The sequence below is a fragment of the Bombina bombina genome, chromosome 4 (assembly GCF_027579735.1).
Source record: "Bombina bombina isolate aBomBom1 chromosome 4, aBomBom1.pri, whole genome shotgun sequence".
Classification (NCBI taxonomy): Eukaryota; Metazoa; Chordata; class Amphibia; order Anura; family Bombinatoridae; genus Bombina; species Bombina bombina.
The window spans coordinates 1,012,906,286-1,012,932,768 of record NC_069502.1 but is presented as its reverse complement, the minus strand read 5'-3'; positions in this window follow the sequence as shown (position 1 = coordinate 1,012,932,768).

The following is a 26,483-nucleotide window of genomic DNA, read 5'->3' as shown; positions in this document are numbered from 1 at the left end:
TACCATCTGGCAAAAGCCCTGGCCCAGATGGCCTCACCAATAAATATTATATGACCTTTAGCGACATACTGACCCCACACCTATTGTCGTTGTTGCAGACCTTAGATAAGGATGCACAATTCCCAACACTGACAAAAGAAGCCCACATTTCAGTCATACCCAAGCCGGACAAACAACTAGATTCACCCACTTTAGACCAATCTCACTCCTAAATACTGACCTTAAAATTTTCACTAAAATTCTAGCATCCCATGTTAGCCTTATCCTTCCATCACTGATTCAAATAGACCAAGTAGGATTTGTGCCAGGTAGAGAAGTCAGGGACAATACCATCAGGGCCCTACAATTAATAGAACATGCCAAAATAAACAAAATTAACTCCATCCTATTAGCAACAGATGCAGTAAAAGCCTTTGACTGCTTCACATGGCCATTTCTATTCACTACCCTACAAAAATTCAGCTTTGGCAACACAATGATAAAAATAATTCAAACACTTTACCATAACCCAACAGCCAAAATCAAATTGAATGGCGTACTGTCAGACACTTTTCCGATAGGAAACAGTACAAGACAGGGGTGTCCCCTCTCTCTTTTGTTGTTCATCTTTGGCATAGAGACATTGGCAGCTCGTATAAGGCAAAATGAGCACATAAAATGGTATACCCCTAGGGAAAAATGATTATAAAGTCTCATTGTATGCGGACGTCGTCTTGCTATCCCTCTTATTCCAACACATTTCTCTGCTGGCAGTAACTGAGCAGTTTAGAATGTTCTGAAAGCTCTTAAAGCAATAAGGAAATCTGACACTTGTTTTGTTTTCTGTTAATTTGTTTAGGTGTTAAAGTAATTTATGTTGTATATTTACTGCCATACGACAGACAAAATCCAATAAAAATACTTTAAAAAATAAATAAAATAAAATCAACTTGGAATTACTTGCTGCAATAAAGAAATCCCTACATTTATTTTTTTACATTTCTTAGTTTATCAGGTACAAATAAACCCAGGCACACAAATAGCATATACACATTTAGACCTACAATAGCACTTTTGTGAACACACACACTCACTGCATTTAACCCTGTACTACTACTCTTACAGCACTCATGTATGCACGTGCACTCACCCCTTACTATTAAATTTGCTTCCTTTAAGGATCAATAAGAGGGGTCAGAGAGCCAGTGGAAGTAGAGTGGCCCTCACTAAGGCTTGCAGTTCTTGACTGATCCTAAAAATAAGCTCTATGATTTTTATCTATTTAACTATTCCCAGACCTGTTTCTGCATTTCAATAATTCTACATATAAAAAAAGAGTGTCTTAAGTCAATACATCATCAAGTTAATAAGCTTAAAGTGATGGTAAACTTTACATGGTTTTAAAATCAGGTCCGGAATCTAGGCAATATTTTACAGGGACATTAATTGATCATTTTTAATAAAGATGCACTGTAACTTACTTTTTTTTTTTCATAAACATTTTTTAATATCTTATTTTTTTGTAAATATTTTTTTATTGAGTTTATTACATACATATAACATATAGAACATGTTCTGTCAGACACATAAACCATGTCCATAATAATGGAAACCATGCAATAAGTCATAGACTAACATACATCATTAATAGTCAAAGGGAATGTATCAAGCATAGTTAGTACAGTCTAAAAAGTTAACAGAGAAGTAACTGGGTTCAAGTAACCTATATGCTATTTCTATCCTTCATTGATTATATACGTTGCTTATGTAGGTGCCCTATTACTGTATGACAGAACATATAAAGTTAATATCTCATATAAATTTTAATAATAGTGAAGGGTTTATCAGTAACTTCTATGCGTAAGCACGGTTATGTAAGTTTTAGGGATTAAACAATGGATCTGTGTCCCATAGCTTAACAGATAAACTATGTAGAGGGGGGAACGAAGCCTGCGATGTTAAAGAGGACTTATAGCTCTCATTGAATTCCATGCCTTATCGGGAGATGCATCTAACTTTGTAGGGTCAACAGACACTATAAAATATAATGGGCTTAGCTGCAACATAGCTACTGGACTTATGGGGAGGAACCCCTATCACTTTTGGTTAGGGACTAATGTTCAAAATAGATAGCACTTAAGGGGAAATAGTGAGTCAAAAATCTATGTGTCATAAAGTAGTCTAAAATATTCTAGTACAATTAACTACCCAAATCTGCTAGATAAGTATTTGAAAGGGATATGAGCCAGCAAAATTAGTATCAATAAGGATCCTGGTTATGAATGCGCTCTTGGTCCAACGTTAAAGCAGACACAGAGAAAGTTAATGCTTCTAGACAAACAAAAATAAAAGTAATATGGAGCTCATCGAAGACTAAAAGATTATACCACCTGACATATAGGTTAGTTAGTATGGACTTGACCAAATTCCACATGAGGGCGCATAGCACATACATTTGAAAGATTGAAGTTTACATCTATATATGCATACATACATAGGCACATAGACATCTATATGTAATTAGAGATGGACAGATGTGCCTCAAAATGGATACAGTTAGAAGTGGCAGTGATAAACACTGCTGTATAAATATGAGTGTAACCGGCATATATATAACCTCAGAGTAGTTTGGAAATATAGCTTTAACCTTAGGTTTAATACTATAAACATCTAATAAACAGATACTATAATAAACTTAGCTAGGTGACAAAATTAAGCTATAAGTAGTTATATGTACCTGGGCGTAACTGCAAACCATAAAAATGGCCTTCTCCTTGCGGTGAACTATCAGATGGAACTCCTTTTCTCTCATTGAGCTAGAAGCTTGTAATAGTGCTCTGAAGAAATTGGTAGAGTACAGGTATATGTAGGAACATGTGTATGGCACCATATCTAGACATTAATAAGGTACTATAAGAGATATAGGGCTAATTATAAAATGTAAGTCTGCCGCATGGGCATGGGCCCTATACCCCGCAGCAGAAATACCAACCCCACATAAGTAAAGCCCCTATATCCTAATCTAAAATGTGGACACATAAAAGCCGAAAGGTTCTCCTACAATATAGCCCAGGCATATTCCCTTGTCCACCTCTCCTGAGCTCAATTATAGATCTTATACTAGCTACATATTCTTACTCTTGTGATTGTCTATATATCTGCGCCTGCTAAGTCACCTTAACTAACTACAATGACAATTATTCCAATCTTTATCGATAAACTATATATGAGAAATTAACATCATGTATATAAAAAGACAACTGCTAATTTCTATGGGCCTAAAGTGTCAGATTAAAGTGAATGTAAATTTTGATGCTAAAGTGCCTGGTTTTTAAAAATTCGATTAAAAACAGGGGCACTTTAATTCATCAAAATTTACATTTCACTCGTGTTGTGAAAAAAAAACCTTACCTTTTAAACTTGACAGCAGCTTCAGCAGATGTTTTTTTTTTCACAACAGGAGTGAAATGTAAATTTTTATGAATTAAAGTGTCCCTGTTTTTAATCAAATTTTTAAAAACCGGGCACATTAGCATCAAAATTTACATTCACTTTAAATCACAGGCACTTCTTCCGCAATAGTGGAGGGCATGCAAACCAACTGCTAACTTTATAAAGAGAATATAGCATAATTGAGCTCCCAGTTCAGGCCTATAAAACATAAGAACATTTACTAAACGTTTGAACATATAGGTAAGCATACATGGACTGATACCCTCAGTGAATCTCTCTGGCAACCATCAGGCAACTTTGGGCACATAAGGTTAAGTGCTTCTTGTACACCTATCATTAGAAAATTTAAAGGTATGGCAAAAGGAAGACAAAGCTGTTAGCACACCAAAGTTGTTCCAATGTCGTGAGCTGGAATACTATCCATATGTAAAAGTCTTAGCATATGGTAACCGTTAGAGCTGCAAATAGTTGCCTTCACCTCTCTGAAGCAACATATTTGAAAATCCAAAGTCCCCTCATAAATATCCCATGCAGCATCAAAATAAGACTCAAAAGAGCATCATTCTAAATGTGAGCAGAACAGTTTCACTAATACATTTCTTGTCAACTTGCAGGGACTGAATGGATCACCATATGGTGGCTCTTTGTAATAGTTATTTAACCAATTCCAGCTTTATAAGATGTGCCCCAAGCTGTCAGACAGTCAAGGATCCCCACAAGCAGATTCAGGTGTGCGGCCAAGGCTGGTACAGTCGTAGGCCGTTTTTTGACTATGGGACAACCTCTCCGGTCTGTTGCTGTAGCCGGTTTCTCTGGTCGGATACCGAAGTCTGGGCTGGTCGCATCACTCCTACCTTTTGTAGCAGTTGAGTTCTCAGTGATGTGAGTTCCGTTTTGGGGAGGGAATCTAGTGGGTTCCGTGCTGTCTAGCTGTGTGAGCAACTGAGGTCTCACAGGGAGGTTGTTATGGACGGTTGTATCCCAACTAAACTCAGTCAAGCTCTGTGTAGTGACGCTCTCATCGCAGGGCTCGAGGATTAGCAGTGTCTGTAGAAAAAACACAGAAGCGCAAACAGACTCAAGTGTAGATTAATAAAATAAACGCACCACGCTATCAAATTGCACTTACAATGTGAAAATTTAATATAGGCGTTTGTTACAAGCTTGTCAAATGACCAGGATGGATCGTCCACAAACAAGTGGGATGAATGTGAGTCCTTACAGTGCTGTAGGAATCCCTCAAGGTGATCGTTACGGGACACAGTGATTCAGTCCCTTGCAGGTATCCGTACCCGTGACTCCGATGGTAGTAGCTGAGTTGAAAGTTCCAATGCCGGTGACGTCACTTTGGGGCACTACGGATCCTCAGGAAGTGCAAAATAGGCCTCAACGCGTTTCAACCGCCAACGTGCGGTCTTTCTCAAGAGGAAAGGTGAATGCCTTGTCTTGCAACATAGGCTAATAAATAGCCGCCAAACTCATTTCATTGGTGCTAAAACGTCCATCAAATGACTAGCCTGTTAGCGTGTTAATCTCTTAATCTTAGCACGGCTATAAAACATACTTAAAAATACACAATGATTAAGGATAAAAACATTACTTTATCAACAACATATTTGATATACTAAAACCTGTGAAATAATAACTATTAAAACTGACCTAGAATCGATATTTATATCAACATTAATATACACAGTATTTGCCTCTTTTATAAAATGTAAAACAGCTATATAAAGACAACAATAACAGAGAACAATGTATGAAAGAAAAAAATTGAAAAAAGTATATTAATTTTCAATAACTAAAAGGATTAAAAACAAACAGATATCAAACTAATACCAGATCCAAATTTTAGAATATTTCATTTGAGTTGTACATGAGTGCATTATTGTAATAGTGATAATACTAATAGTTATGATAATTCACTTCTAATCTGTAGTCTTTAATTTTAAATTTAAATTTATGCTCCGGGCTGGTATTTTTATTGAAAAACATTCAAGGGGAAACAGCCATTACATTAACCTCTTATCATCTTATTTGTTAATAAATATGCATTACCTGGTATAATTATAATGTAATACATACAGTGCAAATTTCTTAGAACATAAATTCCATTGATTGTTATGTATTTTTAGATATATATTAGTAAGATTAAAACACCTACTCTCCCTGTCTCTGCTAACTACTATAAAAGAAATAATCACCTCACATAAAGGCAGCTAAATCTAAATCCACGTTGAGACCACCCAGACACAGACAATTTAACTTCTGTATCCAGAATGTCTCACGTTTATGGAGTGTAAGTAATCTATTTGGAATTGTGGGGGGTATCCAGTCAATTACCTGGACCTTCAGAGATCTAGAGTCTCCACCATGTACATCTCTGAAATGTAAGGGGACACTATGATTATCCATTTCATTTTTAATATTATTAAGGTGTTCTGACACTCTTCGCCTAATCTTCCTTTTGGTGTGACCCACATACATTAGGTCACACCCACATGTTAATAAATATACAACGTGTGTAAAATCACATGTACACGACACTGAATTTGAAAATTTCGAGATTTATCGCTATTTGTAAAATTTGGTTCCTTGTTCACATGTTTACACATTCCACAATTGTGTTTACCACATTTATATGTGCCCTCTTTGAGGCTCAGCCAGTTACTCTTGTTAGATGTAGTTTTTTTCTCTTTTGGTGGGTTTTAATTTACTGGGGGCTAGTAAGTTCCTCAAATGTCTGCCCTTCCTAAAGGTAATTGAAGGATGTATAGGTAATGAGGGTGCTAACAAACTATCTGATTTTAATATGCCCCAATGTTTATTAAAAACCTCTTTGATGATAGTATGTCCTTCATTAAAGGTTGTGATAAATCTAATTTGATCCTGATTATGTCTTACAAGTTGGTGGTCCCTACCTGTCAAGCTCTGCTCATCTTTCTTTAACAAGGAGTCCCTCGTGCGCCCCAAAGCCTTGGTCCTAGAGTTGTCTATTCTAACCGGATCATAACCCTTAACTATAAACTTATTGGTCAGGATGTCTGCTTCTTTATTGAAGTCACTAATAGAACTACAATTTCTTCTTAATCTAAGAAACTGACTGTATGGAATATTGTCTTTCCAATTACGTTGATGTGCGCTCTTGTAGTCAATGAAGCTATTTCTTTCAGTCGGCTTCCTATAATTGGATACAGCTATTTTATTTTCATTATTAACAAATAGTCGCAAATCAAGGAATTCAATTTCAGTTTGAGAATAATTTTCAGTAAATTTTAGGTTATATTCATTATTATTGATATATTTAATAAATTCATCTACTAAGGTAAGGTCCCCCTCCCATAAAATAATCACATCGTCAATATATCTCTGATATTTGACTATGTTCCTACTAAACTGATGTTTCTTCCATATGTATTCATTTTCGAAGGTGTGCATTTACAGATTTGTATATGATGGTGCAAATGTTGTGCCCATAGCTGTGCCTCTAATCTGTCTGTAATACACACCTTCGAAAACGAAATAGTTGTGTTCCAATATGAATTGTATACACTGCAAAATAAAATGTTGGTGGGCCACATTAAATCCCCATTTGGTCAATTCTATTTCTACAGCCTTTATCCCTTTATCATGTGATCCAACAATAGTTACTTTTCCATTCAGTTCCTTCAAAAATCCCAATCACACTAGTGGTGTCCTTCAGGTAGGCCCTTGTGTGTTTCACAATATTTTGTAGAAAATAATCTATATATTTGGAGACCTTATCTGTAATTGAACAGATCCCAGAAATAATGGGCCTACCTGGAGGACATTCCACACTCTTGTGGATCTTTGGTAGGTGATAAAAGTACGGGATTTTAGGATCCAGTTCTTGTAAGTATTTAAATTCATCAGTATTCAATATCCCTTCAGATTTAGCATTTACCAAAATGGAATTCAAAATAGACATATAGGATTTAGTTGGATCAGTATTTAGGATACATTATGTGTCCTTATCCCCTAGAAGATTATGTGCTTCTTTGAGATACTCAGATCTCAATTGGATCACCAAACCCCCTCCCTTGTCCGCTGCCCTAAATACAACTGTATCATCATTCATCAATTTTTAAGGGATTTTCTTTCAAGAATAGTAAGATTGTCATTGTGTTTATTCAATAGGTTTTCCTTTCTACTTTTGATTTTAGATAAAATTTCTTTGGTGACTAAACTCGTGAAGACAGGAATTTGATCCCCTTGGGCACTAACTGGGTAAAAGGAGGAGGGACGTTTAAATGTACTATGAGCAATAGGTCTTTCTTCCTCATGAGTTGAAATATCCAATAGTTCACACAGCATAAGGTTAAGATCTTCCTCGCTAGGGGGCCCCTCTGCATAGGGGTCTTGCTTTTCTGCCCCTTCTAGACTTTTTAGAATATTTAACGTGTCTAAATCTTTAGACTCAAGATGTTCTTCCTTATTCACTATGATATTATTAGTTGAATTTTAGCAAAAAATCGTTTTAAAGTTAATTTTCTATTAAACTTTTGAATATCCAAGAATATTTGAAATTCATTTGGTAAAGTTTTTGGAGCAAAATTGAGTCCCTTGCTAAGTAATCTGATATCATTATTATCTAAATTGATATTTGCTAAGTTAAAAATACTCATTCTCTCTCTTCCTCTCTACGCTGCCTTCTGTTTGGCTGTCCTAATTCTACATCCACCCCTTGTTCCTCTCTTTGTTCTAACGTTCTTTTGTTCATGCGTATCCTGATCTCTGGGTCCCCTTGACAGGGGCTCCTCTGATCCTTCTCTAATCTGACACGGTTTGAAATCTATTACTAGTGGGTACTTGTATATATGAGGAATTAGAACCTTCCTTATAGTTGTTACCGTTGTACCGCCAGTTATTGTTATAATAGCCATGATTACCATTACTTTTATGATTAGAATATTGACCATGGTGGTAATGGTTGAGTTTACCACAATAACAAGGATTCTCAGACCTGGAATTGCCTTGTCTCTGTGTATGCGCATTGCTCCTAGAGTATTCAAGTCTACTATCTTTTTGTGAGTTAAAACCTTGATGTAATTTATTATGATCTCTGTTAGATCCATAGTGTAAAGTCCTATTATCAACCCTATTGCTCCCCTTATAATGATCATCTATATGATCTTGGTTAAATGATTGACTGATTCCCTGATCTCTCTTATCAGGTAAAATCCTATCTGGATAATGTGTATAAGACTGGTAGGGGCCAGACTGTTTATCATTCCTTTTAAAAGATGGTTTGTCCTTTAACATACGTGCATTCTGGGTTTTCTTTTTAAAAGTGTATACTTTGTCCTCCTTAAAATCCTGTATATCCCTGGATAATTTCATTTGTTTAGCTGCCATTAGCTCAATATCCACTTTTTTAATTCTACTCTGGATGCTATTGTTCCTATTAATCCACTTTTCTTCCAATTTAAAACATTGAATTTTAGGGAATAAGGACTCTAATTCTTCTTTAATCTGTTTCAGTTTAAATTCTCTATACTTAACTAAAATTTTAATCATTTTCATAGAACATTCATGTAGAGATTCCTCCCACTCTGTGGTGAATTCTACATCCTCTAGGTCAAAAGCAGGATACTTAAATAAACGCAAACCCCTGGGGATTATATTGTGTGAAACATAATTATCCAATAAAATAAGATCCTGCCATTCACGACAATCTTGCTGTAAAAGTTTCTCAAGTTTTTTAAAAAGCTCATCAGGTGATTCAGAAGCATTATATAATGGCTGTTCCCCCTTAGTAAGATCTATGTCCCTCTGTCTATTTTTCCTGAACACTAGATCACCAAAAGTTTCAGATTCAATCTGTCTATCACTATTAAACATGGAGCCTCCCTCAATGGTAGTCATGCTGCTGTATAAAGAGAACACAACAAATAATTAAAAAATACACACTGATTAAACAGCGCTAACTGCCAGAGAGGTTCAGTATCTCTGTTACAAAAAATAATAAATAAATAATTAAAAGACTAATTAAAAGAAATCTTGATAAGACCACTTCAGGTTAAGTAAGTGCAATGACAAGTGTACATAAAAATAAATCAATTATATAGAAAAACCTGCATACACAGCAAAACAAAATATAAAAGAAGAAACTACTAGTCCTATGGTATATGCAACAGATAATTGCCAAAAGCGAAAGACCATACAATACAATAAGCCACAAAGTTAATTAAAAATCATGACATACGAGACCTGCTGCAGCCACTTGACCGGAGGTGTCCTGCGTGCCTCCCGGAGTAAAATAGAATCCCAGAATCTGTAGAAAAAACACACAAGCGCAAACAGACTCAAGTGTAGATTAATAAAATAAACGCACCACACTATCAAATTGCACTTACAATGTGAAAATTTAATATAGGCGTTTGTTACAAGCTTGTCAAATGACCAGGATGGATCGTCCACAAACAAGTGGGATGAATGTGAGTCCTTACAGTGCTGTAGGAATCCCTCAAGGTGATCGTTACGGGACACAGTGATTCAGTCCCTTGCAGGCATCCGTACCCATGACTCCGATGGTAGTAGCTGAGTTGAAAGTTCCAATGCCGGTGACGTCACTTTGGGGCACTACGGATCCTCAGGAAGTGCAAAATAGGCCTCAACATGTTTCAACCGCCAACGTGCGGTCTTTCTCAAGAGGAAAGGTGAATGCCTTGTGTTGCAACACAGGCTAATAAATAGCCGCCGAGCTCATTTCATTGGTGCTAAAACGTCCATCAAATTTCTTTTAATTTCTTTTAATTATTTATTTATTATTTTTTGTAACAGAGATACTGAACCTCTCTATCAGTTAGCGCTGTTAAATCAGTGTGTATTTTTTAAGGATTAGCAGTGTGCAGTAGTGAACCTGCGCCATCTTGGGAAATCTTCTGCGTAGTCAGTGTCCCGCACCACTGTGTAAGTAGTGTGCGCATTCCAGATAAGTGGTCTCCCAGCAAGTCGAATGTTTCTTCCTCTAGCGCCCTGTCCATCCTTATTGTTGGAAAAAGGATTGCACAGAATAGCTCTCTACTACGCTGTCTCTTAGTACTTTCCAGCAGCTGCCGACGAACATATGTAGATGGTGTTCCCAGAGTTTCCAGAGACTGAAGATTAAATCCTCAGTTGGGGATCCAGTATATATTTAACAAATATTCCAGAGTTATAAGTAAAAAACTCCCCAAAATCTATAATAACTCTGGGAGCTCCTGCAGTGTGCGTCTGATTGCTTTGGCAGTCGGCTCCACCCCCCTGTAACTTACTTTTTAACATAGCCGTTCCAATACCCTGTGCTCCGGCAATCCACTTAAAAACTCCTATTTTTGTGAGCTAATGGTTTGAACTGTTGTACAATATGCGTTCTAGCCACACAACACTTTTTTTGTAGCTAGAGCGCTGATTGGAGAACAGTTCAAACCATTAGCTCACAAAAAATTAGTTTTGAAGTGGGCATCCAGAGTGCCGGGTACAACAATGGATCATTTAGGTTAAAAAGTAACTTACAACGCATCTTCATTAGAAGGAATCAGTTAAAGTCCCTGTAAAATATTGCTTAGATTTAGGATTTGATTCAATAGCATTTACTTTGACCTAGATTTGGAGTTTGGCGTTAGCCGTGAAAACCAGCATTAGAGGCTCCTAACGCTGGTTTTAGGCTACCGCCGGTATTTGGAGTCACTCAAAATAGGGTCTAACGCTCACTTTTCATCCGCAAATTTTCCATACCGCAGATCCCCTTACGTAAATTGCGTATCCTATCTTTTCAATGGGATCTTTCTAACTCCGGTATTTAGAGTCGTTTCTGAAGTGAGCGTTAGACATCTAACGACAAAACTCCAGCCGCAGGAAAAAAGTCAGTAGTTAAGAGCTTTCTGGGCTAACGCCGGTTTATAAAGCTCTTAACTACTCGACTCTAAAGTACACTAACACCCATAAACTACCTATGCACCCCTAAACCGAGGTCCCCCCACACCGCCGACACTCGAATCATTTTTTTTAACCCCTAATCTGCCGACCGCCACCTACGTTATCCTTATGTACCCCTAATCTCCTGCCCCTAACACCGCCGACCCCTGTATTATATTTATTAACCCCTAACCTGCCCCCCACAACGTCGCCTCCACCTACCTACACTTATTAACCCCTAATCTGCCGACCGCAAAGCGCCGCCACCTACGTTATCCTTATGTACCCCTAATCTGCTGCCCCTAACACCGCCGACCCCTATATTATATTTATTAACCCCTAATCTGCCCCCCTCAACGTCGCCCCCACCTGCCTACACTTATTAACCCCTAATCTGCCGACCAGACCGCACCGCTATTATAATAAAGTTATTAACCCCTAATCCGCCTCACTAACCCTATAATAAATAGTATTAACCCCTAATCTGCCCTCCCTAACATCGCCGACACCTAACTTCAAACATAAACCCCTAATCTGCCGACTGGAGCTCACCGCTATTCTAATAAATGTATTAACCCAAAAAGCTAAGTCTAACCCTAACACTAACACCCCCCTAAATTAAATATAATTTTAATCTAACGAAATTAATTAACTCTTATTAAATAAATTATTCCTATTTAAAGCTAAATACTTACCTGTAAAATAAATCTTAATATAACTACAATATAAATTATAAATATATTATAGCTATTTTAGGATTAATATTTATTTTACAGGTAACTTTGTATTTATTTTAACCAGGTACAATAGCTATTAAATAGTTAAGAACTATTTAATAGCTAAAATAGTTAAAATAATTACAAATTTACCTGTAAAAGAAATCCTAACCTAAGTTACAATTAAACCTAACACTATACTATCAATAAATTAATTAAATAAACTACCTACAATTACCTACAATTAACCTAACACTACACTATCAATAAATTAATTAAATACAATTCCTAAATACAATTAAATAAACTTGCTAAAGTATAAAAAATAACAAAGAACTAAGTTACAAAAAATAAAAAAATATTTACAAACATAAGAAAAATATTACAACAATTTTAAACTAATTACACCTACTCTAAGCCCCCTAATAAAATAACAAAGCCCCCCAAAATAAAAAAATGCCCTACCCTATTCTAAATAACTAAAGTTCAAAGCTCTTTTACCTTACCAGCCCTGAACAGAGCCCTTTGCGGGGCATGCCCCAAGAAATTCAGCTCTTTTGCCTGTAAAAATAAAATACAATACCCAAGCCCCCCAACATTACAACCCACCACCCACATACCCCTAATCTAACCCAAACCCCCCTTAAATAAAACTAACACTAAGCCCCTGAAGATCTTCCTACCTTGTCTTCACCTCACCGGGTTCAACGATCTGTCCAGAAGAGCTCCTCCGATGTCCTGATCCAAGCCCAAGCGGGGGGCTGAAGAGGTCCATGATCCGGCTGAAGTCTTCATCCAAGCGGGAGCTGAAGAGGTCCATGATCCGGATGAAGTCTTCATCCAACCGGGAGCTGAAGAGGTCCATGATCCAGATGAAGTCTTCTATCAACGGCATCTTCAATCTTCTTTCTTCCGGATCCATCTTGCAGACCTCCGACGCGGAACATCCTGCTGGCCCGACGGACTAATGACGAATGACGGTTCCTTTAAGGGACGTCATCCAAGATGGCGTCCCTCGAATTCCAATTGGCTGATAGGATTCTATCAGCCAATCGGAATTAAGGTAGGAATATTCTGATTGGCTGATGGAATCAGCCAATCAGAATCAAGTTCAATCCGATTGGCTGATCCAATCAGCCAATCAGATTGAGCTCGCATTCTATTGGCTGATCGGAACAGCCAATAGATTGCGAGCTCAATCTGATTGGCTGATTGAATCAGCCAATCGGATTGAACTTGAATCTGATTGGCTGATTCCATCAGCCAATCAGAATTTTCCTACCTTAATTCCGATTGGCTGATAGAATCCTATCAGCCAATCGGAATTCGAGGGACGCCATCTTGGATGACGTCCCTTAAAGGAACCGTCATTCGTCGTTAGTCTGTCGGGCCAGCAGGATGTTCCGCGTCGGAGGTCTGCAAGATGGATCCGGAAGAAAGAAGATTGAAGATGCCGTTGATAGAAGACTTCATCTGGATCATGGACCTCTTTAGCTCCCGCTTGGATGAAGACTTCATCCGGATCATGGACCTCTTCAGCTCCCGCTTGGATGAAGACTTCAGCCGGATCATGGACCTCTTCAGCCCCCCGCTTGGGCATGGATCAGGACATCGGAGGAGCTCTTCTGGACAGATCGTTGAACCCGGTGAGGTGAAGACAAGGTAGGAAGATCTTCAGGGGCTTAGTGTTAGGTTTATTTAAGGGGGGTTTGGGTTAGATTAGGGGTATGTGGGTGGTGGGTTGTAATGTTGGGGGGCTTGGGTATTGTATTTTTTTTTTACAGGCAAAAGAGCTGAATTTCTTGGGGCATGCCCCGCAAAGGGCCCTGTTAAGGGCTGGTAAGGTAAAAGAGCTTTGAACTTTAGTTATTTAGAATAGGGTAGGGCATTTTTTTATTTTGGGGGGCTTTGTTATTTTATTAGGGGGCTTAGAGTAGGTGTAATTAGTTTAAAATTGTTGTAATATTTTTCTTATGTTTGTAAATATTTTTTTGTTTTTTGTAACTTAGTTCTTTTTTATTTTTTGTACTTTAGCAAGTTTATTTCATTGTATTTATTTGTAGGAATTGTATTTAATTAATTTATTGATAGTGTAGTGTTAGGTTAATTGTAGGTAATTGTAGGTAGTTTATTTAATTAATTTATTGATAGTATAGTGTTAGGTTTAATTGTAACTTAGGTTAGGATTTCTTTTACAGGTAAATTTGTAATTATTTTAACTATTTTAGCTATTAAATAGTTCTTAACTATTTAATAGCTATTGTACCTGGTTAAAATAAATACAAAGTTACCTGTAAAATAAATATTAATCCTAAAATAGCTATAATATAATTATAATTTATATTGTAGCTATATTAGGATTTATTTTACAGGTAAGTATTTAGCTTTAAATAGGAATAATTTATTTAATAAGAGTTAATTAATTTCGTTAGATTAAAATTATATTAACTTAGGGGGGTGTTAGTGTTAAGGTTAGACTTAGCTTTAGGGGTTAATACATTTATTAGAATAGCGGTGAGCTCCAGTCGGCAGATTAGGGGTTAATGTTTGAAGTTAGGTGTCGGCGATGTTAGGGAGGGCAGATTAGGGGTTAATACTATTTATTATAGGGTTAGTGAGGCAGATTAGTGGTTAATAACTTTATTATAATAGCGTTGCGGTCCGGTCTGCAGATTAGGGGTTAATAAGTGTAGTTAGGTGGAGGCGACGCTGAGGGGGGCAGATTAGGGGTTAATAAATATAATATAGGGGTCGGCGGTGTTAGGGGCAGCAGATTAGGGGTTCATAAGGATAATGTAAGTAGCGGCGGTTTACGGAGCGGCAGATTAGGGGTTAATAATAATATGCAGGGGTCAGCGATAGCGGGGGCGGCAGATTAGGGGTTAATAAGTGTAAGGTTAGGGGTGTTTAGACTCGGGGTACATGTTAGAGTGTTAAGTGCAGACGTAGGAAGGGTTACCGCATAGCAAACAATGGGGCTGCGTTAGGAGCTGAACGCGGCTTTTTTGCAGGTGTTAGGTTTTTTTTCAGCTCAAACAGCCCCATTGTTTCCTATGGGGGAATCGTGCACGAGCACGTTTTTGAGGCTGGCCGTGTCCGTAAGCAACTCTGGTATCGAGAGTTGAAGCTGCGTTAAAAATGCTCTACGCTCCATTTTTGGAGCCTAACGCAGCCTTTATGTGGACTCTCAATACCAGAGTTATTTTTATGGTGCGGCCAGAAAAAAGCCGGCGTTAGTTTTTCGGGTCGTTACCGACAAAACTCCAAATCTAGCCGTTTGAATTTAAAATAAGTAGTATAATATTATCTGTAATATTTCAAAGTAGATCCAATTTCCCTCTCATTGTATAATATGACAGCCTTTAGCAAATCATACAATGAATATATGCATGTACTGGGCACTTTTGCACATGCTTAGTAGGAGCTGAAGGTTGCATATAAAAAGTGAATGTTTTGATAATGAAGGTTTATTGGAAATTGGCTTTAAAACGCATGCCCTATCTGAATCATGAAAGGTTAATTTTGACTTTAGTGTCCCTTTAAGCACAGATATAGAACAGAGTTACCCTTGAGAAGTCAGCAGGGTGCTTTTTATGTGCAAAATAAATAATGAAAGTATTTTTTTATATAAAAATCTCAAGGTGTTTACTGTCCCTTTAAACTTTTTGCGTAAGACAAATCATAACATTTTAATGTTCCTTTTTATATGAATGAAAGATAATTTATTAATACTTTTTCTAAAAATAATGTTTGTTTAGTTTACATGTAAAAATAGAATTTTCTGAAAAAAAAAGATTTATGGTGCCATGTATTAATAATATACTTGTATAATCTTGTATTGGACCAACAGTTTAAACGTATAATAGAGGTTGGACCCAAATATGAACAATACCTATAGCAGTGGATACAGCAATCACTAGAAGATACATACACTGGAGACTGGAGGTGAAGCAGCAGTAAATGTTAACAGAATGGCCATGGGTTTGAATATGACACCCTGCTATCCTAATCTATATATAGACAGATATGAACAGGATATCCTAGGGGTGTACACCAATCCACACATATGACTATATAAATATTACGTTGATAATCTTATTAATCATCTGGACAAGCTCTTCTGGGTTTCAACGTACATTATAATTCACAACATTTTGATTAATTAGATCATAGGATCTATAAACAGGACTATAAATTGTTTACTTCACTATACAAAAAAAAAAAAAAAAAAAGAATGATGGAAATTCCCTGCTCTCTGCTGATAGCTGTCACCAGAGAAAATTTCTAAAATGATATAGGACAGTTCATTAGAATGATCAGAATTAACACAAATGCAGTAATGTGTGTTGCTCATATGGTGGAGATGAGTAGGAGATTCTATCAGAGGGGCCATTGCCTTAAATTTATTACGGATATGACTGAACAATTTAGGGCTATTAAACAGAGTAATCTTTTGTTGGACAAGGTTAGGGAACAGAATGATAGATTAACCCTTACTATAATTTACTCATCTGACAAGATAGATTTACCTGTGACCCTAGTAATATTGGGACATTGTAGCTACCTATCCCTCATAACCATTTGTCAATTCTAAACTGCCTTAGGTACTTGTTGATGAAGACAAGGAACAGACTTGGCGCATGTTAAAAGCTTAGGGTCAAATCATTGCCCATCTCGTATGACTTACAGTGGCATTATACAGGGTTCTACCTTCATACATCCCCACACACATCTGAAATTTAAGATTGGGTACTTTCTTACCTGAACCACAAAATGTGTAGTATGTGTACTAACCTGAGTTTGTAGACTTTTCTATGTTGGCAAGACCTGTGATGATGTCATAACCATGATGAATCATATATCAATTAGACAGGAATTTAAAAAAGGGATCAGCCAGTTGTGAGACACTTTGTTGAAATACACCACAATGTTTACAATCATAGACTAAGTGACTCCTCTAAAATGTGTGAGAGTAAGTGGATCTATAGATTAAGCACTATGCACCTATATGGACTGAATATGGACTCCAATTTAAAGAAGGACACAGCATTTCTGGAGTCTTGAACCAAACTGTCCTTTATTGAGGTGTCATACCCACAAAGAAACAGCTGTTTTATATGAGAACTGATATATATACAAACACACATCTATTAACTTCATCATGCTGTATTGTTCACAATAGGGTGTTAAAACAAACTTTCATACATGAAAAAAAGGCAAGAGACAGGGTTTCCTAATGGCCTAGCACAGTGGTAGCAGCGGACGGTAGTGTGTAGGTGAAGATGAGATGCTCACAAATAGGCTGTACGTCCAGGTGCTATATACGCCTACTGGGATATTGCATCCTCCCAGCTGACTGGTCACAGTTCATCTCCAAAAATGAATGGTCACTTCTGTGTGAACTGGAATATAATGAACAAAACACAATGGATGCCCAATGGCCAAGCACAGTTTGAATAAGGGGTGATAGTAAGTTCATCAGCAAAATACTCACAAAGAATGCACACCGATTGGTGCTATAGGAGCAGACTGGGAACTCACAACCTCCCAGCTGACTGGTAGCTCAAAGTTCTCCAATAGGGGGGATAGAGTCTTCAACAGTGAGAAAAAATAAAAATTGTATCATAAAACAAACGTGCAGAACTGCAGGGATGATAATTGTATAAAAAATTGTTTATTAAAAATAACAGCCGACGTGTTTCTCAGCTCACAGGCTCTTTCATAAGGCCTAAAAAAATATATATCAAGAATAAAATGCTATTTAAAATCATCCTACTGCAGTTCAACAATACAAACATATTACAACCAAACAAGAATAAGAATAGGAGGTGTGTGACAAATCCCTTTAAAAATACATGTGAAAAAAGGGGGGGGCAGTGTACTATTTCCCTTAGTGTGTGAGACCGGCTAAAAAGAGTCAACAACCTTGATTGATACTAATCCAAATTAATATAAATTATCCCAAAGGTCTTAGAATCAAGCGAAGTTTAGTGAAAAATTTAAATAAATAGACAAGTGAAAAAAACAAACAAACAAAGGCTTACCAATATAGAGCTAGATGATTAAGGAAATAAGGAGTCTAGTGAGGAAATTTTTTATAGACAGTAGTCTCTGCTCATTGGGCATCTAAAATGTGTAGGGGCCTCCATTTTAGGGTAGGGCAGTGAGCGAACAATCTATAAGGTAATAAGTTATGTGTGAGGGCAAATCTAAACAAACAAAAAAAAAAAAGATCTGGAAGTACTGGCAAGCTGAAGCCAGGGTCACCATTGTGTGTGAGGAAAAAAAAAGAGGTAAAGTAAATACAACAATATGTGACATAAAAAGGGACCACATTATCGGCTAGATTTAGAGTTCTGCGTTAGCCGTCAAAAGCAGCGTTAAGGGGTCCTAACGCTGGTTTTGGCCGGCCGCTGGTATTTAGAGTCAGGCAGGAAAGGGTCTAACGCTCACTTTCAAGCCGCTACTTTTCCATACCGCAGATCCCCTTACGCCAATTGCGTATCCTATCTTTTCAATGGGATCTTCCTAACGCCGGTATTTAGAGTCTTGGCTGAAGTGAGCGGTAGACCCTCTACCGACAAGACTCCAGACGCAGAAAAAAGTCAGTAGTTAAGAGCTTTCTGGGCTAACGCCGGTTTATAAAGCTCTTAACTACAGTGCTCTAAAGTACACTAACACCCATAAACTACCTATGTACCCCTAAACCGAGGCCCCCCCACATCGCCGCCACTATAATAAATATTTTTAACCCCTAATCTGCCAACCGCACACCGCCGCCACCTACATTATCCCTATGAACCCCTAATCTGCTGCCCCTAACATCGCCGACACCTACATAATATTTATTAACCCCTAATCTGCCCCCCCCAATGTCGCCACTACCTTACCTACACTTATTAACCCCTAATCTGCCGACCGGACCTCACCGCTACTCTAATAAATGTATTAACCCCTAAAGCTAAGTCTAACCCTAACCCTAACACCCCCTAAGTTAAATATCATTTTAATCTAACAAAATAAATTAACTCTTATTAACTAAAGTATTTCTATTTTAAACTAAATACTTACCTGTAAAATAAACCCTAATATAGCTACAATATAACGAATAATTATATTGTAGCTATTTTAGGATTTATATTTATTTTACAGGCAACTTTGTATTTATTTTAACTAGGTACAATAGCTATTAAATAGTTATTTACTATTTAATAGCTACCTAGTTAAAATAATTACAAAATTACCTGTAAAATAAATCCTAACCTAAGTTACAATTAAACCTAACACTACACTATCAATAAATTAATTAAATAAATTACCTACAATTACATACAAATAAATAAACTAAACTAAATTACAAAAAAAAAAACATTAAATTACAGAAAATAAAAAAAGATTACAAGAATATTAGGCTAATTACACCTACTCTAAGCCCTCTAATAAAATAAAAAAGCCCCGCAAAATAATAAAGGTCCCTACCCTATTCTAAATTAAAAAGTAACCAGCTCTTTTACCAGCCCTTAAAAGGGCTTTTTGCGGGGCATGCCCCTAAGTAATCAGCTATTTTGCCTGTAAAAAAAAAATACAATCCCCCCAAAATTAAAACCCACCACCCACATACCCCATACTCTAACCCAAACCCCCCTTAAATAAACCTAACACTACCCCCTGAAGATCTCCCTACCTTGAGTCGTGTTCACCCAGCCGGGCACCGATGGACCAAAAGAGGACATCCGGAGCGGCAGAAGTCATCATCCTATCCGGGCAGAAGAGGACATCTGGACCGGCAGACATCTTCATCCAAGCGGCATCTTCTATCTTCATCCATCCGGAGCGGAGCGAAGACATCTTCCAGCCGACGCGGATCCATCCTCTTCAACCGACGCCTACTCGCCGAATGAAGGTTCCTTTAAATGACGTCATCCAAGATGGCGTCCCTTGAATTCCGATTAAGGTAGGAAAAATCTGATTGGCTGATCCAATTAGCCAATCAGATTGAGCTTGCATTCTATTGGCTGTTCCGATCAGCCAATAGAATGTGAGCTCAATCTGATTGATCAGATTTTTCCTACCTTAATTCCGATTGGCTGATAGAATCCTATCAGCCAATCGGAATTCGAGGGACGCCATCTTGGATGACGTCATTTAAAGGAACCTTCATTCGGCGAGTAGGCGTCGGTTGAAGAGGATGGAACCGCATCGGCTGGAAGAAGATGGCTCCGCTCCGCTCCGGATGGATGAAGATAGAAGATGCCGCTTGGATGAAGATGTCTGCCGGTCCGGATGTCCTCTTCTGCCCGGATAGGATGATGACTTCTACCGCTCCGGATGTCCTCTTTTGGTCCATCGGTGCCCGGCTGGGTGAACACGACTCAAGGTAGGGAGATCTTCAGGGGGTAGTGTTAGGTTTATTTAAGGGGAGTTTGGGTTAGAGTAGGGGTATGTGGGTGGTGGGTTTTTAATTTATTATTTTTGGGGGCTTTTTTTATTTTATTAGGGGGCTTAGAGTAGATGTAATTAGCCTAATATTCTTGTAATCTTTTTTTATTTTCTGTAATTTAGTGTTTGTTTTTTTTGTAATTTAGTTTAGTTTATTTAATTGTATGTAATTGTAGGTAATTTATTTAATTAATTTATTGATAGTGTAGTGTTAGGTTTAATTGTAACTTAGGTTAGGATTTATTTTACAGGTAATTTTGTAATTATTTTAACTAGGTAGCTATTAAATAGTAAATAACTATTTAATATCTATTGTACCTAGTTAAAATAAATACAAAGTTGCCTGTAAAATAAATATAAATACTAAAATAGCTACAATATAATTATTCGTTATATTGTAGCTATATTAGGGTTTATTTTACAGGTAAGTATTTAGTTTAAAATAGGAATACTTTAGTTAATAAGAGTTAATTTATTTCGTTAGATTAAAATTATATTTAACTTAGGGGGTGTTAGGGTTAGACTTAGCTTTAGGGGTTAATACATTTATTAGAGTTGTGGCGAGGTCCGGTCGGCAGATTTTGGGTTAATAAGTGTAGGTAAGGTAGCAGCGACATTGGGGGGGGGGCAGATTAGGGGTTAATAAATATAATATAGGGGTCAGCGATGTTAGGGGCAGCAGATTAGGGGTACATAGGTATAATGTAGGTTGCGGCGGTGTACGGAGCGGCAGGTTAGGGGTTAATAATATAATGCAGGTGTCAGCGATGTCGGGGACGGCAGATTAATAAGTGTAAGGTTAGGGGTGTTTAGACTCGGGGTTCATGTTAGGGTGTTAGGTGCAGACTTAGAAAGTGTTTCCCCATAGGAAACAATGGGGCTGCGTTGGGAGCTGAACGCTGCTTTTTTGCAGGTGTTAGGTTTTTTTTCATCCCAAACTGCCACATTGTTTCCTATGGGGGAATCGTGCACGAGCACGTTTTAGCTGCTCTCCGCTACCGTAAGCAACGCTGGTATTGAGGGTTGAAGTGGCGGTACATTAGGCTCAACGCACCCTTTTTGGAGCCTAACGCAGCCCTTCAGACAACTCTAAATACCAGCGTTGTCTTAAGGGTGCGTTGGGAAAAAAAGCGGCGTTAGCTACACGGGTCTTTACCAACAAAACTCTAAATCTAGCCGTATGTGTGTTAATCAAGGGGGAAAAAATGAGAATGTGAACAATACCATAATAATGGTGTATTGGGAGTGCATATACATGGAGCCTATGGGGAAAAAATATAGAAAAATATTAAAATATTATTGTCAAAAAGCATGGGCAGTTTACACGCTTCCTTTATAAAACATCAAAATAGCGAAATATAATTTAGTATAGTATAGAAATATCCACAGTGTTACAATTAAAAGAACGCTGCAAAACCCAAATTTTCATTAAATCTGCCTGGACTTAAAGTGCCCGGTTTGTAAATCCAAAAATATTCTCTTCTCCTGAGTCACATAAATGCATTGGGATTAGTTCTGCTAATTTTTACAATTAATTTATTGGATTGTCCTCTGTGATAATATAAACGATGTCTGGGTATACTGTGAGACCTAGATTGTTTTAGTATATTGTAATGGTGTTCCCTCCACCTCTTCTTTAACATCCTACTCGTGTGCCCCACATATTGGGCCCCACAATTGCACTGAAGTAAATAGATGACAAATGTTGATTCACAAGTGATCCTATCAGTAATTGTCTGTGTTTTATTTGAATGTTGGGATTGGAACTGTTTTCTCCCATGGGCTATGTATTTACAGAGGCCACTTTGTCATTTACTGCATTTAAACACTCCTTTGGAGTAATTGTCTATAACATTTTGGTTGTTCATCTTTTTGGTCTTGTTAATTCAACATTTGCTCACCATCTTTCACTACTTGTCCCAGTTCAATTTATACTCACCCACTGCGAATGGCTGAGTGGGAATTCTGAGCCCTGTTTTGTTTGTGTGTATGTGTATGTAAATCTGTTGACATTTTGTTGATACCATGGTGACCTTTTGGAAGGTTTTCATGCTGGGGGTAGTTTTTAATTTATTTATTGTACACTTGTTATTGTTCACAAGTTGCACTTGTTTGTCTGAAGAAGGGGACCACAATCCCCAAAACATTACCAATAAGAAATATTAATCTTTTCACTACAAGACAAGTGAGTGCAGACATAATTAGTGGATTTTATACTTGTCCGTCCCTTCCTTGTTATATAGGTATACGTGTGTGTGTGTGTGTATATATATATATATATATATAAATATATATAGAGAGAGAGATATATAAATATAATATATATATATATATATATATATATATATATATATAAATGAGTTCTCCCCAAACACGAGGACAAAGGCGGCTGAAGAATCATCCACGGCTGGTTCAAAAGAGTTTATTGAGGCAAGGTGCTTAGTACAAAAGGTGAGTGCAAAGCCTTAACACCTGACGCGTTTCGTGCATGCGCACATGCGCTTCATCAGATATATATCATAGATAGAACTGTAACCATGTTTGCAAGTTTGAACCTGATGGACGAGTTTCTTTTAACCTACGTATATTACTATGAAAAGTTCATCAGGCATCCCTTAATCCGATATACAAATAAATAAATAAAATATATATACATAATAAATGCATGGCAATGACAAGGTAATTTTTGTTTAGAAAGGAGCTGCAAAAATCAAAAAGTCCCAAAGCAATGAATTAAATACTCAACAAGCGTTCCATAACCGCTAAAGCTCAAAAAAACTCCTTGTGACCTTTGCTAACTACAAAAAGAATGTAAATAGTATATTAGTGTCTTTCAAGCAATGCCCAATTGTAATAACAGAAAACAAGTAATGAAATTTGAAATGTCTGAAGAAATTTTACAAAATGGAAAAATATATTACACCTCAAATAATGTGTAAAATAAACAAATACATCAAATGCAAGAATGTAGATCAAATATTCCCCATAAACAGCCTGTTTCTAATTTGAATGCAATTGAATATGTATATACTGAAAGGGATCCGACACCAAAAAAAAATATTTTGTGATTCATACAGCGCATACTATTTTTAAAAAGTTTCCAATTTACTTCTATTTTAAAATGTGCTTCGTTCCCATGATATTCTGTGTTGAAGAGATACCTAGGTGCGTGTTTGGAGAACTACACGGCAGGAAATAGTGCTGACATCTAGTGCTCTTGCAAATGAATAAAATTCTTGCAAAACAGCTGAACATAGCCTGAGGAAACAGCCCTTTTAGAGGCTGAGAAACGCATTGCTTTTTAAATAAAGGATCGGATTCTATATATATATATATACACTTGCTGCTGTGGTGGCTTTTTATGCTACACCTTTCTTCTGATGTGAATCCTTGGAGCTTTTCCAATTGCTTGCTTTGGAGTTCAGTCAGCTGGGTGGCTGTGAGGTCCCAGATTGCCTGTACTGCGCCTGGAGGTGCTTTCTTTCCTATAAGTGCAATAATTTCCACTTATTCGATCCTGTCTTTACGGTACTGGGCTATGTTTGTGTGCTTTTCATCTTTACACAGATAAATGGGAGTATCCCTTTAAGAAATTCCAAACCTGAGTTTACGGCCGGTTAATAACAGTTAGCTGACTACTGAAAAGCTCCAGCCCGCCCCATCAGCACCATTAGGTGCACCACGTTTGTGAGTATATTTCATATCCTTTATACCAATATCGTTTGTCTTGGTGGTACTAGGCCATTGTGGCGCCTCTGTTTCTCTTCCATAAAACAGCTGCCATATAACACTCCAGAAATGGTCTCACTCCTAAGCTTAAGTCACTGCTTTTTAACAAATGATACCAAGAGGACAAAGAACATTTGACAATAGAAGTAAATTAAAACGTTGTTTAAAATTTCATGCTCTATCTGAATCATGAAAGATACATTTTGGGTTTCATATTCCTTTAATGATTAAAACAGATAATAACTTACATGAATTACCCTCTAATATATAACTATTTGTTACTGCAATGTTACAATTGGTATAATGTATGAGAAATATGAGCAATACTAACCATAATTATAAGACTAATTATATACCATTATTTCTCCATTCTGTGATCGGAATTATTCAAATTAAAAATATAATAAAATTAGCTTAATTAATTGATACTGATGTAAAAAATATACAATGCAAAGATTTACAAAACTTCATTATCAATATATTTCATCCATTATACTTTCCATTGAAAATTAGTATACCAGACATAAGCATTTTACTGATCATTATCAACTACTAATTGACAGCATGAGACAAAAATAACATTAACATTTCAATTTAGTAATTAGTAATTAAATAAAACCATACTAATTAATTATCCTTTGAATATTCTTGAAATACAGCATGTACACCATACGCACAAAGAAAGAATAATTTATTAAACTTCAAAATAATTACTTTAGCTGAGCTTCGAAGGCTCAAAAAAGGAAGCAATCCCCAAACAAAATCATTGATCTAATTTTAGTGTTTTCTAAAAAACAGTACTAATATTTAATATTTTTTATATATCATAATCTTAATATGAAAGCATTTTAGTAAACAATGAAAAATAATATTGTTATATTTACATTATTAGCATAAAATGTAGTAGTCATATCACATAAAAACATATAACCAACAATCTACAGGTATACCTCACTTTACAGAGCTTCACTTTACAGCGTTTCGCTAATACAGCGCTTTGTGGTGCTGAAGTTCAGCCTCCAGTGATTTTGAAACAGTGCTGTAATCATCGTGAGATTGCGAGAAAAGTGACTGGCACCATTTTGTTATGATTAGTTCACTCTGTTTACAGCATTACAGTGCAATCTGTGTCTCAGTGCTATAGTCTGGCAAATTTTACTACAGTAATTGTCACTATTTTACAGGTACAGTATTTATTTAATACTGTGCTGTGCTAGTGTTAAACTAAACCTAGCACTATTGCACCCCTAATATATGTTAGTTCAAACATGTTTTCAAGTTTTTAAACACACTGGCAAGTGAAAAGAAAGCTAAAACTGCCTTGTTTCACTTTAAGGCGGTTTTCACTTTACAGCGGGGCTCCGGTCCCTAACCCGCTGTATGAGCGGGGTATACCTGTATATATAGACCGGCTACGGCTTAATCTGATGACACAAGCTATTTCTATTTTATGTTGAAGTGTGGATTTTTGTACCTGAAGATAAATAAAGAAGAAGTTTATGTTTTCAAGTTGGTTCGCTGGATTTCTTTTCTTTGATGTTCAACAATCTATATATGTATATAAGATATTGTATATTTATTTGATAGACATCCGTTTGTACAAAGGTACACACAACCATATCAATCATATAATTAGCAATTAAACAGAAAGGAATGCATTTACTTGTCTTACTATAATCCAGTATTACTTAAAGTAACATGAAACCCATTTTTTTTATTTCATGATTCAGATTGAACATGCAATTTTAAACAGCTTTCCAGTTCACTTCTATTATCTAATTTGCTTCATTCTCTTAGTATCCTTTGTTGAAGAAACATCAGTGCACATGAATGAGACAATAATATGAGGCACATATGTGAAGCAACCAATCAGCAGCTCCTGAGCCTACCTAAGTATTCTTTTCAACAAAGAATATCATAGGAACAAAACAATTTAGATAATAAAAGTAAATTATAAAGCTGTTTAAAATTACTTGCTGTATTTGAATCATAAAAAGTGTAGGTTTCATGTCCCTTTAACCCAAATAGATTTTAGCATTTTTTTAAAAATGAGGATTTCTGGACTAGTCCCTTGCTATGAGAAGAAAATCTTTCTCTGTGAAGCCCATCTGTGGTGGTTTAACCCCTTAATGACCACAATATACCCTGTATGTCACTGGTCATTAAAGGTTTTTTCAGGACATAATAGCACAAGTCTAGCAAGAAGACGCTATTAATACCCTCCCTCCAGCAGGCTTTGTGGAATAG